We start from the raw sequence: 17,382 nt of genomic DNA on the forward strand, positions 1-17,382 counted from the left end.
CTTACCCATCTCTAGACCCTGACCTCCTACAACCCACAGGAATTCAAAATGTCATCTGAGAACCAGATATTCTGTGGCCGTAGCCTATGTGTACAGAAGTTTAACAACAAACATAACTAAATTTCAAAAAGAAGCCTAATCTTTCATTTCAAAGAGGAAACTCAAATTCTTCTTTGTACCTATAATTTTTCCCTTCTGTAAAAAAGCAATATTTGCTAGTATATTATCATTGAATAGATTTAACTAAAATTATGTTTACTGCAACTTTTTGAATTGATCTTATTTGCAAATCTATGTTTTTCTTCTGTTAGAATTTAAGAAAAAACTTACGCTTTTGATAACAAGATCTCTCTTGGGCATACAACTCAGAATGGACCAGCATTCTTCCAGGGAGCAAAAAAAGAAAAATTACATGCCCACTCTGAAATCTCCCTGGCAAACAATGCATATAAGAGAATATAATCTACTTGTGTTAGGCAAATATTCTTAAAAGCTTACTTTCACAAGTTGGGCTATCAGAAGCTACTACAAAAATCTTGTGATATATTTTAAGAAAACACAGTTCCTTTACCAAAAACTAAGGATTATCACTTTGTTTTCTTTCAGAACCTAAAAAAAAATCTGCAAATCTCACCAAAATATTATACTTTGAAAACTCCCTTAATCTCTCTCCTACTAACCATTAGACCAAGGAAGCCAATGTTTTCCACCCATTCTATAAACATATTGACTGATGACCAGAAGTATTACTGAGATCTCATGTTCTTCTGTTCTCATCTAAATCTGCTCATATTAGTTGTGCTTGCTACTGAATTCGGTTTATGTTTTTACTTTAAATTACAGACTACAATTAAACTTTGTATAAACTGATGAAATATGAGTAAAAAAAAAAAAAAAAGCTTTTAGATCTGCATCAGGAGAAGATAATAATGCAGAAAAAAACACAGATTGGAGAGAGTTGGCTTGGGCAAATCATTCAAGACCTTTAGGTCTAAAGTTTTCCATCTGGAATAAATGGAAAACAAAGGACTGAGAGGATCCTTAAATTTTGACTCAAATAAAATTTTAATAAATTCCACTCAAAAACCCATTGCTCTACTGAGAAATGGCAAAGATAGCTTGGAGTACTTGTGTATTTATCAAATGCCTACATGGTCACTATTATAGGACAGTTTTTAAGACACTAAATAAACAATGTGATTAAAAATTTTTATAGAATTATAACCAAAAATTTGTTACACATGTAAATTTTAACAAATGTGGAAAAGAAATATAGGCAGTAATACCATCTGTAGAAACTTTTCTACATGAATAACCATGAAAATTAGGAGAAGTACTCTATTTTCCATTTACTGCTATCTCTCCAGTATAGACTATTTAATCCTAATAATAAAAACAGGCTTTCAAATGTGTAATTACAAACAAGACCTCTACAGAGCCCTGTCTTCCTGATAGGGTTAGTACACCCAGTTTTTATGAGCCAGATTTCTGAAAACTAACTCTGCATAAAGAATAACTCAAATTCAAATGGGGGGTGGGGGGAAGAATATGCCTTTCTTACCAATCTCAATTCCACTTCTGCCCATAACCCTACTTATAATTCAGTTATATCCACAAGACTTCACAAGTAGTTGCTAAGCAACAGCAACATGCTGAGTTCAGGACTATTGGAAATCTGGCTGTCTGCCACATTAAAATATTTAACTGAGCCTAGAGCCTCCAGAATTTAAAAAAAAAGAAAAAGAAAGAAAAGGAAAAGGAAGGGATTGGGGAGGGAAACCCAAAGAAATACATATATGCAATACGCCACCAAGTTCTTTTCAAGGGTTCACAAATTCAAATCAAAGACCTTATTTTGGTATGTTCAAATATTTATCATAGTTCACTACAAAATTTTTTTATCATCCTTTAAATATTGGAATACACATTCTAAAGTTATTCTACTGGAGAAGACATGTGATTAGCCAGGTCACTGTTAATGGCAATAACAACTCTCTCAATAATATACTGTGCAGAGAACAGTCCTTGGAGAAAACTAGAAGGGCAGTCTCTATGAAATGACTCAGACTTCCTATTAGATCTTTAAGGCCCAGAAACAAAAAATTATACATTCTCATTAGAAGCACTCTATCCCTATAGGCATGACTAACTACCAAATGAAAAGAATTTTCTATCCTAAATTGCACTTTTTAAACATTTTAAACACCTCTAATACCTTAAAAAGTAAGCATATTCAGATATGTATTAACAACCTAAAAATTAACTGTCATTTTTCAACAGAAACTGAAAAGGCATTGAGTATGTTCCCTGACTCATTCACTGGTAAAAATGAAAATTAAGAACATAAAGACTGCTTGTTTAGCTGATAATGGCAACTTCAAACCAATAGGAAACTTCATATTTAGTAGTAAAACATCACAGATATTTCCATAAAAGGCAAAAACAAGAAGTGTAGTATTACTGTTCTAGAAATCTTGACAAAAAGAGTAAGACCTCAGAGAAGATATAAAGAAGAAAACATTTAATTCAGAATAGCAAGAAAAAAGGTTATCTAGAAACATCAACATATAAGAAAAAGACTGACAAAACAATGAAAGTATGTGAAACATTAGAACTATGTTGGGTATATGACTCAATGTAGAGAAATATCAAAGGCACAGAAAAGTAACAAGTAACCACAAGTTTCGAGAAACACTTTAAACCTAAAAAGCATAGTGGGCTCGCACCCCAGCCCTTCTCAGGTGCTAGGCCTCCTTCCTCCGCTCCTCCACCTGCCAGTCTTCCGTGGGAAACAATCTCGGCTTATCTTCCGGGGAGGACAGTGCACTGAGTTGGGGTGCCTCACACCAAGGGCATGCCAATCAGTGAGCAGCAGCCTGCCAGCCTAGTGGCTGCAATGCCAAATAGGCGGAGCTTGTCACCTGGGTGGGAGGCGGGCCTACCGCGCAGCTGTGGTAGCAGAGCAGCCCCCAGTTCAAAAAAAAAAAAAAAGCATAGTGCTAATAGGATTAGTACCAGAATAAAAGAGTATCTATTAGTGAATATAATAAAGACAAAAAAACTCAAAAGGACAAAAAAAAAATCAAATAAGCAATTCATAAAAGGAACGTAAGAAAAAATATTCAACTTCAATAATAATCAGAAAAAGACAAAACAAAGAGACAATATTTTGTTTACATCAGATTGGCAACTACTTGGGATTCGTGGTGGCTCAGACGGTAAAGAATATTGTTAGCGATAATGCACAGCAATGAGTAGCATCATACACTGCTGATATAAGACTTCAGTGTCATAACTATTTTCAGGGGCAAATAAGCAGAACTGTGTAATCACTTTGATACAACAAAGGGCTTCCCTGGTGGCTCAGATGGTAAAAAGTCTGCCTGCAAAGCAAGAGACCTGGGTTAGATCCCTGGGTCGGGAAGATCCCCTGGAAAAGCGAACAGCAATGCACTCCAGTGTTCTTGCCTTGAGAATCTCATGGACAGAGGAGCCTGGTGGGCTACAGTCCATAGGGTCCCAAGGAGTCTGACAAGACTGAGCCACTTTCACTTTCACTTTGACACACCAAAGAATACATTGAGATATCCATCTTAAGTATTACTAATAATATATTTTTAAAAGGTAATGTATCAGGATATCTACTGTTGTACTATAATAGCAAACAAATTAATAATCAATCCCTAATAGTTAAAAAATACTGGAAGATCCACTAAAGAATAAACAACAATAAGAGAAATTAAGAACACAGTAGATACTTTTTATTGGTGTGAATATTAAGTATACAAGTAGCTACAGAATTCAATATACTTAACAGTATAAACTTTGAAGTCAGACATACCTCTTTGAATACAGGTATGATCATTTCCTTCTTAAATAACCTGTCCAAGATACTTATCCTCTCCTTGACTCAGTATCTTCATCTATGAAACTGAGACTATTATAATGCCTGCCTTCATAAAAATGTTATGGAGATTAATAAGGACATAAATAGAAAATTCTCAGACATATAAGTAGTCAATAAGTATTCAAAATGTTATGCAATTATGCTTTAAAATGCAAAATAATATATTTCTAAACATTTATATATGCATATAAGGGATATTTCAAAGTCTGGAAGGATAAATGCCAAACTAGTTACACCAGTTCCCTTGAGGAGAAAAGACAAAAGATACAAACTTTTACTTAGACCTGATATTTCAGTTTCAACTTTCAAATGACAACATATTTGTGCGATTTATCTTAACAGTTAAGCTCATTCCACTTTTCCCAATCTCTTTCATGCTAATGCTAAACCAAGGCAGCAGTGATGTGACATTTATGAATGTAGACAGGGACGTGACATTTATGAATGTAGACAGTGTAGTGACTCACATAGACACTAAGCTCCTGAAGAGACAGGGAAAGAAGGCTACCATTGAAAACACAAATTCCCAGCTTATGCCATGAGCAGCAAGCAACAGCTCCCTCATAATCACCTGGGTCAGCATACACACAAAGTAAAACAGGAACTCTCAAGCACAAAGATGAGTACAATCAATTAAAAATTTCAGGGCAGGCGGAGGTAGGGATTATACAAAGGACAAACAGAAAGCTAAGAGATATGAGGGATATACCCAGAAGCAACAACATTCATCCAAGAGGAAGTATAGAAAAAAAGAACTGAGGGGAAAAAAAGGAGAGAAGTAAGAAAAAAACTTCACAGACCTAAAAAAAAAAAGTTTTCCAAAGAAAAACTAATTACCAAAACAGACTAAATTAAATTTTTTAACACTTAGATAGACATACTATGTTAAGATTTCAGAAAACCCGTATGAAGAAATACTAATAACTCAGAATTTTTTTAAACATCATTTTAATTACAAAGGAATAAAATTACTGACATCAGACTTGTCATCAGCAATACTAAATGCTAAAATAAAACAACAATATCCCCAAAGTTCAGGGAAAACTTATTTTTAGCCTAGAATCCTATTGCCAGAAAATCAACAAGGACAGAAAAAATAAAAGTATTACTTGTGAGCAAAGACTGAGTTAATAAATTATTGTAACATATATAAAGATATACTTACAGATAGAAGACAGCAAAAGACCCTAGGAAGAAACTCAGATCAGGGGAATAGCAATGCTCCACAAAACAAGTAAAACTCATGAGCAGACTAAAATAATTGAGGACCGACCATCTTTAAAACAAATATTCTGGAACAAAATACAAGATAATTACAAAATGGGAATTAATGGACTTTAAGATTGTGGAATAAGGAACAAAGGAATAAAGAAAAAAATCTAAAAGTTACTAATAGTTACCTAAAAGTTGCTAATAGTTATCTAATAGTTACTAAAAGTTACTAATAGTTATCTAAAAGTTACTAAAGTCTAATCTAAAAGTTACTTAGGCTTCAAACTGGGTAAAATGACAAAAATATCATCAAATAAATATGTGCTATATATTACCTTATAATAAAATAACGTAGAAAGGTTGAAAACAGGTTAAAATGATACATTAGGCAAATGCCAACCAAAAAAAAGTTAAGTAGATGTACAAAACCTACATATAACATATAAAAAAAATTCAAATTTAAAATCCAGTAATGGAACAAAAAAGATATTTCTAATTAATAAAGGTACAATCCACTAGAAACATTATGTCTGATATACCTAAATACCACTTCAGATCACATAAACCAAAAATATATTTTTAAAAATTCAAGGAAAAACTAATAAATTCAGATAGACACACTTCTTTCTAAACTCTACAGATGAAAAAAACCAAATATTAAAAATGCATTTCTCAATTAACATGCTGAAGTGAAGAAGTGAAGTTGCTCAGTAGAAAAGTAAATAGAACTGTATATCCAAAAAACCCAGAATACAAATTTTTATGAACAAAAATCAACATACATTAATATTGACTGTGCATATGGTGACAAGGAAATATTAATAAATTCAAAGACCAACCCCCCCCACAAAATTCACACAAGGCCACATTCTCTAGCCATAACTTACTACAGTTAGATAAACAATAATGAAATGAGAGGGAAAGTTATCTCCTTATAAATTAAAAAAAAAACTTTAGATTAAGGAGCAGTCAGTGGTAAAATAATATAAACAACAAAGTATTAACAAAATACCACCCAGGGAATTCAACTAAAATGATACTCAGGAGAAAACCTAAATGCACATATTAATAAAGAAGCACAAACTCAAAAATGCAAGTAAAAGTTATAAACCCAAAGAAAGTAACTACAATAAAAATTGAAAATTATCATGGGAAACTCAATAAAACAGCAAGCAATCAATGAAATCTAAAACCAGCTCTTTGAGAGACTTCCTAAAGGGGGAAAACAAGCAAGGAAAATCAAAAGAAAGCATAATAAACCACATTAGAAATTAAGAAAATATAATTATAAGATAATACACTTGGTTCAAATACTTAAGTATATTACATGTTATCAATGGAATACATGAAAAAGACTAAGGGATTTTAACTTGCTTCAAACTCAATAAAATTCAGCAGTGGAAAGTGGCTGCCAAAAATGTCAATGCAAACTTAAAACTGGAGAACGGAAGTACACTGTCAGAAAAAAGGAACATTCTTTTTAGTAATGTATTTACTTATGAGCATCACAGATAAAAAGAGACTTTTAAAAACAGTAGAATATTAGTGAGGGTGGGATGATTTGGGAGAATGTCATTAAAACATGTATAATATCATATATGAAACGAATCACCAGTCCAGGTTCTATGCGTGATACAGGATGCTTGAGGCTGGTGCACTGGGATGACCCAGAGGAATGGTATGGGGAGGGAAGAGGGAGGGGGTTCAGGATGGGGAACACATGTACACCTGTGGCAGATTCATGTTGATGTATGGAAAAACCAATATAATATTGTAAAGTAATTAGCCTCCAATTAAAATAAATAAATTTATATTAAAAAAAATAAAAACAGTAGAATAAACAAGAGGATGACCAGGCTAAAGAATGACCTACAACAATGCAGTATATGAGCAAATGTCAGAAAAATGGTGGATATTTAGCCTAGAAAACACAAGAGAATTTTAATGGCTTTCTTTAAATAGTGCAGATTTGTCATGTAAAAATGACAGAGAGATACACAGAGAAAGAGACAGACACAAGGTAGAGGGCAGGAACAAAACAATGAAAGGCCAATTTTGTTTCAAAATCTGCAAACGTTCATTGTTTTGGATGTCCAACAAAAGAAGGAACTGCCTTATAAAATTAGAGCCTTTCTTTTCTGTCGCTAGAAACGATGCAGAAGCCAGATAACTACCTGTCAGAAATAACAAACAGTAGACTCCAGTGCAAGGTGTGATGTTAGATCACTCACGTCCGTTTCACTTCAAAGATTTTCTAGGTCTACATTGCTTGCTAAACAAAAGTTGTTGCCTAAGAGGAACACCAAAACTAAAACTTCAAATTTCATTCCCTAGATTTTTGGATCATGCACACTCAAGCTTAACAGTCTCGAAGACTGCACAACTTTATTATGCTCATGTCCTTTATTTTTGTTTTATATGCCTTTTTAGGTTTTTTTCTCTATAGACAGAACACTCCTGTTTTCCAACATCTTTCTTTGCCATGACCCCGAACTCTAATAGTAATCAATAAATGCCTGTTTTGGTCTAACAACTCCTTGCCTCTTTATCTATATACATATATAAACCAGTCTATCTCCACTGTCTTCCTAGCCCAACATTCTCCCAAACATTGCCTCAAAGAGAAGTCTGAAAACATTTCCCAACTGTGCTCTCTACACCAAAAGAACACATCCAGCCTCATTCTTCCACTGAACCTCAAGCACATTATTCAAAATTAATATATTTCTACTATCACCATTTCTCCAATTCTAGTGAAATTCTTTACTTGGAGGAAATATATCCACAAATATACATTTTTATACTTCAACAGAACATATATTAAAACAATCATTTTTAAAATCCCAAGCAACACAGTCAAAGGGCAATGGGAAATAGTTGGGCCCCTGAAACATGAGTGTGCCTTTTATCACAGTTGACCTCTAGATTTTAAGTATTCAACTACACAGTAATAAAGGACCAACTACCCTTTATCTAAAGAACTGAAGTCCCAACTAAAACTAGCACTTTCAGGTTGCAGAAAGAATCTGCTATTTAACTCCCAGAAAGAATGCAAAGGCAGAGAACTGCCTATTCTAATTCCTTCCCTCCATTTCCCTAAACTAGCCTCACCACCCTCTCTCAGCTTCATTCAACTTTCTTACCTCCCCACTCTCATTCCTCTAAAACTATTATACCAATCTGTAATATATCCTATCACTGGCCATACTGATACAGTGTGAAAGAGTGAAGGACAGGAGAACCTGGCATGCTGCAATCCATTGGTGTCACAGAGTCTGACAAGACTTAGCAACTGAACAACAATACTGATATATCAGTATGCATTTCTTTATAAACATAAATCTTCATATCTTTTCATGCGTGCTGAGTTGCCTTTGTTATGCCTGACTTACAATAATGGTTACCATATTCATTATTTTATATAGTTATTTTTATTTCAATGAGATTTTTTTGTATGCAATTTTTCAGACACACACACAAAAAATAATAAATGCTCATGTACCTTTCACCAAGCTTAAGAAATAAAATATTAGACTCAACAGAATTTCTAATTAATACATTCTTGTTAGTTTTAGATTCTTAAATTCACTTCATAAAATGGTGATGAATTTAAATATGTGGAAATGGAAATGATAAAGGTGGTAGGGAACACTTGACCATGTTATATGTATAAATATACATTATCTAATATATGTTAATGAGTCACTTGTGAAAACAAGCATTCTGATTTTGAAGTCAAAGGGGTACATTTAAACTAAAACTTCATGTTTAGTAAGGTTACAAAGTCATCGCTCTTTATGTACCAGTTGGTGTCACTACAACTGAGAACACAGTAACAGGACTATGGAGAGACCTAAAACTGATTTCTATGTAATAAGAACATATTGTATGCATGAATAATACTCATATATGAAGCCTATTGTTATTTTCAATTTAAACCTGAGATAAATTAGAGAAGATGAAAATATTTTTAAGAAATCAAATCCAAATATGACATTCAGAATCTCCTGAAAATTAACATTAAACAATCTAGTAATCTTAGTATTAATAAAACTAAAAACAAAAAAACTTCTCAAAGGTGAGAGACAGATATAAGGCCTGAGGAGGTAGGGGAGGGATAAGAGTTATCATAGAAAACGGACCTGAGTCTCTTACCTGTGGGCAGCTTGATACTGTGAAAAAGACTTCCTCTTCTGTTAACCACTGCTACTCAGTTCATTTGTATAAGCATAAAAGCTAATGCAGATTTCTAGATCAGCTTTTTTTGAGCCTAAATTCCTTGTTTGGTACATATTCATTTAAAAAAAAATAGGAATACAGTAGACTGGCTACATTTTAAAATTCCTTTCAGTGGTTCACATCTGTTGTGTAGTTTGTGCAGCAAACATCCCATCAACCACAAAAGCCAGAAAACATCAGACAGCATGTCAGTGAAGCTCACAGAACACTCAACGTACATCTTCCAAAGGACTGTTGCAAGTGAAGATGCCTAGAATCAGAATTCTTTTGTATAGCTTTCTATGCTGCCAACTATTAGGTCTGCAGCAACTGTGTGCAGTTAAGTACCTCCCACATATTACCCAATAGTATCAATAGGTACAAATCTACAAAAGCAGAGCAAAAAGTTAAAAGGCTTATAGCTTCTCACTATTTCACTTATTCACTGGCAATTGTGGAGGTCTCAGTACTCCTATTCTAATGCATCAACTCTGTTCTTTCAGTCCAAAAGGCTGCATTCTTATACATTCCAAACAGAAAATCCATGACACATATTATTTGCTACCCTAGCACAGCCAGACTGCAGTTACAGCTAGCTGGCGCCAGTAAGAACAATTTACATAAAGCAGTCCTCATTTCATGACCAAACTGAAGAATACTGCTGAGTAAACCCTCCCCCATTTGTTCCCCAACAGGCACTGACTGGTTCTAGAATATATCTAGTTATCTATTTACTAACATGATTAAAATCCAGGTAATAAGAAAAAACCAACTTAGAGTTCTTATATAACTGAAATTCTAACCCCACTACATCAAGAATATTTTTAACCCCCAGAGATATTCAAAAGCCTTAATTTGTGGCATAAATCAACATGATTACATAAATCCAATGATTGCTACTTTAACAATCATTAAAAATATAAGTTATAATTCATATTAGCTAAAAGCTGTCCTTATTCTACTCTACAGCTGCCTTTCAAATTTTAATTAATCACTTAAATAGTAAATGATCATTAAATAGACGTGTTCTTAGAATGATATTGCTTTATGTTTTACCAGATAATAAGATAATACATCTTCAAGTGTCACTATTATGATGTTTAAATTATTCGACATATTTACCACCGGTGAATATTACAAAAGTATGCACTCAGTATCAACACTCAGGTATGTTACATTACAAGTATCTACATAAGAACATATTTTGTGTGATATATTCTTTTTGAACCTAAATCATTTATGTATTGTTTTAATGGATCAGATCTGACTGGGTAAAAATTGAGTCATTATCTATGAAAGTGTTAGTCGCTCAAGTCATGCCTGACTCTGTGACACGATGGATTATATAGCCTCTGTCCCTGTAATTCTCTGGGCAAGAATACAGGAATGGGTTGCCATTCCCTTCTCCAAAGGATCTTCCTGACCCAGGGATTGAACCCAGGTCTCCTGCACTGCAGGTAGATTCTTTACCATCTGAGCCACCAGGGGAGTCCATTTAATATGCTAACTAAGGGTTATCCAAAATATGTTCCTTATTTTTTAATCTTATGTTTAGTTGTCTTAAAACACAGGTCTTAAATTATCCCTACATGCAATAAATAAGGCTCTAAATAAGGAAATGATAAAGCTATATAAAAACAGGAATTGGTAGACTTCTAATATGTGGATAATCCTAAATGCTACCCACATTATCTCTGATAAGTAGTATAGATTTCCTCAACTATATTCTCTTCTTAGGATCTGTGCTCCACCAGCATCATATGAAGGGACAGGGACAAGTATATAAGATTGTGTGACTTCATATAGTAGACATTGTGCAAATTAACACTTGGTGGGAGGAAAGATTTTATACCAAAAGAACAATTGATCATAAAATCTCAGAGTCAGAAATCATCTAAGTATTGTATTCATTCCAGTTTTAATTTTGGTTCCTCCCTCTTTCTACTTTATACACCCAACTCTTTGAATAAATGTACTTTAAAATCAAAGGAACTAAAGTCCTTTAATCCAGCATAAAATATAATGTTAATAACAAGTAGAGACTGTTTTTTAAAGCAAAATAAATTAATCCCAACAATGAATTAATTAACTGTAAGAAGCTCAAATTTTCTGCAGCCTGCTTATCTAAGTGCCAAGAATGGAAGTTACCACACTAAAATTAAAGTTGAGAAACAGTGAGAAACAATGTTTCTCAAACTAACAATGGTAAAGAATCAAGGTTTTATTTCCAATCCATTACAGATTAGTATTCTTGTAAAACACAATGAAGATGAGTTATCTGGGGGTGAGGGAAGCATATAAAATATATGATTCTTATTCTTTGATCTGATATAAAATTATTTTCTTAGATTGATGTAAAATTTTCTAGACATTCTTAATTTTAGTTATCTAATGGAGGACCAGGAACAGATAAACTGATAACTGACCCTGAACTGACCTACAAAACACATTTTGAGTAGGGTTCACCTAGCTAGTCACTACCCCATCCCACCTCTAGCATTTTCAGTTGAGCATCTCTTATTTACTTCTATGCTCCTTTTTTCCCTGCCCCAGTGTAAACTCCTTGAGAGCAAAGGATCTTGTATTCCAGCCATCAAAACAGTACCTGGGAAATTAAGAGGGGCATAATAAATATTTATTAAATTTGTTGATTCAACTGATCAATTCACAGTACATTGTTGTTTCACTGTATCATGCTGCCCTAGCACAAATAAAAACTCTTTGTTTTGTCCCCTTCGGGCTCTTGAAGGTCTTCAATTTGAGATTTAAACACCTTGCTCTTGGGCATTGTTACTGTGTATCAGCCAGGGCCCTAACAACCCTCTTTCCCTAAACCCTTTTCTAGAGTACCTAGTACCCCAGACCTCTCAATTTCATAATGATTAAAAAAAGAAACACAGAGCAAAACAATTCATGCTGGAGGGAACCTTGTGAGGAACAAGCAACCAATCTTACTCATACTTTATTTGTGTCATACACTACACTAGGTACTTTGTTTTGCCCATTTAAATCCCAGTATCAACTCTATATGGTACTTTATCCCCATTTTAAAGAAAACTGAAATTCTGAAAATAAGCAAATAGCCAGGACCAATTGAGCACTTACTATATAGGCATTATATTGATACTCTGAGCACTATTCTAACAAATGAGTGGAAGAATATGAATTTACCTTGACCCTGTTTGATTCTAAAGTTCGTATTCTTACCTGTGGTCCAACCACCTTCCTCATTTAATGATCACAAAATGGCATCTAGAGCTTAAATAATTTATTCAAACTATGCAACTACTCACTAGCAGCACCAAAACAATCACTTCCTGACTTCTACATTAATACTTTCCGCTCTGCATGACATGATGCTTGTATGTCAGAAAAAAAAATCAGTCAGATGACTCCACTGGGCAGTACTGTCTGGTTTACTTCAGCAGAGAAGGCAGACACCCTCAAGAAGATGCAGAAGCAACTCTAAGCTTTTTTTCTTGTGTTAAACTCCCCCTTCTCATTAAACTCAAAGATTTATTGAGTAAGCATTATTTTCATCATTTCCATACTTAAACATTGATGTCCAATAACAGACTTACAAATTACTAATAGAGAACACTCAGTGAAAGTTCTAACCTGAGCAATTTATTAAAAATCCCTTATGTGAATAAACTTTATGCTTTCTTCCAAATGACTTTCTCTTTCAGGAGTGTAAGAAGTGGGAAAACAAGGGAGTCAATCAATGTTTCCTGTGCAAGTTAACTGGATTTTCAATTTTCCCTAAAGCTTTCTCTCTAATTTGAAACTCACTTTCTAAAAATGAATAACATTCTTCTAGCACATCACTGGGGTTACCAATGTCATGGCATTACATGAACACTAAGAAGCTGGCTTACTCTGGAAAATGTGGAATTCAAATTCACATCAGATCACAAGTATACACTACCATGTTTCATGGATCATCAAGGAAGTCTTCACATAGCTGAGATGGTAAATCTTTTATACATGGAAGTGAAATATTAACAAAAACAAGTATATATAATGGCCTATGAAATTATGTAGTCTAGTACAGTGAAGAGAACTTTCTATTAGGAACTTACTTATTTTAAGTGTTAATATTTCTTAATCAATTTAAGCAAAACTCTTTTATAAAGTTCATTCCATTTACCTGTTCAGTAAATTGCACATTGTGAATATAATTTAACATTTTTTATTCAATATCATCATTAAAAACATCAATAATGATATAACAAATAAATATAGTGATAGATTTAATAGAGTGATAACATGTAAAGAGAATTTATTATCACATTAAAAGACTTTGAAGAACTTAAATGTTCCTAGTTTGTATTTTTTTAACCACTTTACTTTCAAATGAATGTCACTTTTTGCTGATGTCAGTGGATCTCCTTCAATCAGTAACGATGGTACTCTACTATAAAATCCAGGACAAGACAAATGTGCCATATCTTCTAAAGAGTAAGCTGATTTTACATATGCTATCTCTCCTACCACATGAAGTAGGTCAGATTTTACTTATGTTTACTTTCTTCTGGATGAGAAGCTGTATTTTAGATATTAATGGCCACCAACAATCTGTGAAGTAAGCAGGATAGGGATTTGAAAGGAACAGCTCACAGGAGCCCAGAAGGTAATATGAATCAATGAAGAGGACCAGCTGTGAGGAGGAGGCCCTATCTGAAGGAGACTATGTACTAAACTGTTGATTATTTTTCTCCAGCAAAATACATTTCTAGCACTACCCAATATTCTATTTTCTAAAAGATGAGACATGCAGATTTTTGTTTAAAATCTGGCAACTTTAAGTATTAGAGAAATATAGCAGTGGTTAAAACATTAAAGAAGTCTGCTCGCTGCCAGTTTGTGGCCACTGAAAGAACTATACTGTAAGGACTCTCATCTGTACTGAAACATATAAAACTCTTAGGCCCTGAATTCAAGTTATCTCTTTAGAAGAAGTTATTTTCTCACCGCATGTGTGGACTACTCAGCCAGACTGGAACCGAAACATTTCTCCTACTCTAATTCTGCAATGACAACATTCTATATTGGCTTGACTTAATAAATACATCTACCACTACCCACATACAGCAAAGGAAGGCTAATTTATTCAACAGAGAGGACCCAGGAGTACAAATATGAATATATCAATTACCAGGTAGATATAATGGTGTTAGTTACCACTTCTGAGCATTAATTCTATGAGAAATTTCCCCTTCTTTCTAAACATAACACATTCCCTGATCCAATCCTATCTGATATAGTATATGACATCTGAGAAAAGAAACTGAAGAGCATTCAAGTACTACAGAAAAATTAGTATGCTAGATATTTGTGGAGTATTTTTTGGTATTATTCAAAAACATGTAAATCGCCAACATATCCTTGCCAAATAGATAGGATTTTTTCCTCCATTTTATAGATAAGGAAATGAGAATCAGAAAATGTAAGTTAGGCAATATAAGAAAAGGTAGCAAAAGTATAATTCAAATATAGGTTTGAATTCTTGGTCAATGTTCTTTCTGCTACCTCAACATTTCTCTTGAAGATTTATGCTAGCAAAATGGCTTGTGAAAAGGAATAAACAAATGAGGAGGGCAAAAAGTGACAAAATAATAATGTAACATGTTAATTACCCAGCACCCAGATTTATTATGCCCTCAATTATTGAGCATAATAGCTAACATTCAGCATAGAAAATTTAAAAACTGTGACTAATCCTAAAAGTAATAATCCCAGTGAGGTCAACTTTATGTTTATAGTTGCTTATGTTCAGAGCTGCAAAAGTGCAACATGGCACTGAAAGAATCAGAAATGAGTAACCACAGTGCATTGGTGTTTCCTCTTGTCTAAGTAATAATCAGTGGATTCATCTTGTGGAGGGTAAGGTGGATGTAAATTTTATAGTCCACAATAGAAGGCAAGAAGAATGGATCATTAAAATTTCCCTGAGGCCCTACTCTGAAGGTTAACAGAAATTGATCAATAATTTCAACCTAGTTAGTTTCTCTCCAGCAATAAAGAATATAAAACCAAGTAGCTGGTTTACATCATATGCAATTTTTGAAATACAGTGAGCTGTTTGTACTATAAGAAGCCAAAAAAATAAGAATGATTAGAGTCACAGCACATTCACTTTCCTATTTCATACTCTGGGGCAAAACCTTACTGAAACGAAATGCACAATGGATAGAATTGCTCACATATATTGGATTTGTCACACATATTGGATTCGTAGTTCTTTTACTTTTTCACAGGCAAGCTCATATGTACATTTACATAAAGAAATGTTCAGATTATGAGAATTCATTACGGCACACAAAAAAGTCCTAATAACTTTACAAAGTAATAAATTAATACATAAAACGAACATACTGCAGCTGTTGATTAAACTGAGCTAATGATCCCAAATAAATTTTAGGCCACTGAATAAATAAATACTGATTAAGTTAGGAAAAACAATAATGTTGCTTAAAAAGTTTAAAAATAAGAACAAGTAAAAACAATTTGAGGGCAAGGCAGCAATTTTAAACTGTTAAATCATGCAAATATAGGTCTTAAAATATAGGTCATGAAAATTTGTATATCAGAAAAGAAATGAAGGATATATGTTCTAGAGTATTTTTCAAGCTGAATTCCACAGTCCCTTAGCACCTAGACATCTACAAATAGGTGACCTAGATCCTAAAGACCATAATTGTCATACATGATCTGGTTTCAAACTTTCATTTTTATCATAACAGACTAATTGTTCTCATTTTATTAAGTAAGTTTATAATAAGTAAATGTCATAAGTTCACATCATAAAATACTTACACAATAAATACACCATTCATATACCCTTTTTATATGCTAGGATTCTTCATAACAACTTAAGGTGCAGAAAGTTGCTATTTTTTAGAAGCTGCTGTATTTAGAAAGTTCAAAACTTACTGTTCTGTGTCATATTAGTCAGGGATATATTCATAATACTCTTGATAAAGATAGAGGGATGTACTATATCATTTAGAAAAAAAATTTTACGTACTGAGATTTAAGTATTAGCGCTTTAATTATAAATAACTGTTCTGCTATCTGAAATAATATAGTAACAAAAATTTAATTCTCCTACTTTCTGGGTCACTACCGACTTACAATATCTCAATAAAGTTTTCTACTTCAGAACAACGTTAAGAAAGCTTTTTGAAAATTTTGAAACTAAATTAACAAAGTTACTGAGTCATTAGTTTAAGTATACTACAGATTTTAACTAAGGTAAACTGGGCACACATAATATCACTTAATTAACTAAAAAACAGATTTACTTCAGTCCTGTTGCATAAGAATATATTAGATACAAAGAAAAAGGTATTCAGACCTAGAAAATGTGAGCTATTTCTAAATTCAAAATCTGAATCTCAATGTCAATTTAAGCAAAAAATATAATGATAAAAAGTTAGCTCCATCAAAACTGAAAGAACTGGGTGGCCGGGAGGAGGCAGCATAATAATAAAGAACTGGAACGCACAGTACAAAAAAAGTAACAGTGCAAAAAATTTTTTTTAATTTTTGTAACTGTGATTTATATCCAGAAAATTAACATTCTTCCCAGAAAGCAATCAAACAATACCTCCAAAACATACAGATACACACATACAAATTTAGAAAAATCACAATTTTCATGCAAAACAAGACTTATTTATGGCTTCTTTAAAAAAAAAAAAAAATCTGAGATAATATACTGTTCTTTGTTTCTACAAATAAATAACAAGCACTGAATTTTCCAACATAAAAGGAACATGAAGTTAATCAGGGCCAGAAAAGCATTACTGTGGTGATCAAATGTTCTGGTAATGACAGAGCATAAGATGGTGAGAAATTACAGGAATTTAACCTTTGACCTCAGCATGCTATGTACTATTTCCATAAAAGAGGCTTATAGGTTCTATCAGCAAACATTTCAACTTCTTAGCCAGCAAGCTCTAAGTTCACCTTCCTATATAAACTTAGTAAAATGCAAATATTTTTTAATTAAAATGTTCAGAGATCAAGAGTAATTGGTT

The 17,382-nt window shown here is 33.2% G+C and overlaps 1 protein-coding gene across 8 annotated transcripts in view; it reads right to left on the reverse strand.

The window, feature by feature from the left end:
* The window catches only part of ATF7IP (activating transcription factor 7 interacting protein), a 122,586-nt gene that overhangs the window by 85,808 nt on the left and 19,396 nt on the right, over nt 1–17,382 (reverse strand). The window contains exon 1 of one of the 8 annotated variants that reach the window (XM_061417780.1): nt 9,275–17,373. The exons of 6 other annotated variants lie outside the window; for them this stretch is intronic. The gene's annotated coding sequence lies outside the window, so the exon portion shown is untranslated. Of the gene's footprint in view, nt 1–330; nt 2,526–9,274; nt 17,374–17,382 lie in introns of those variants that run through there. One more of the 8 variants, XM_061417779.1, reaches the window with a different exon arrangement.

Source organism: Bos javanicus, chromosome 5 (genome assembly GCF_032452875.1).
Source record: "Bos javanicus breed banteng chromosome 5, ARS-OSU_banteng_1.0, whole genome shotgun sequence".
NCBI classification, from domain to species: domain Eukaryota; kingdom Metazoa; phylum Chordata; class Mammalia; order Artiodactyla; family Bovidae; genus Bos; species Bos javanicus.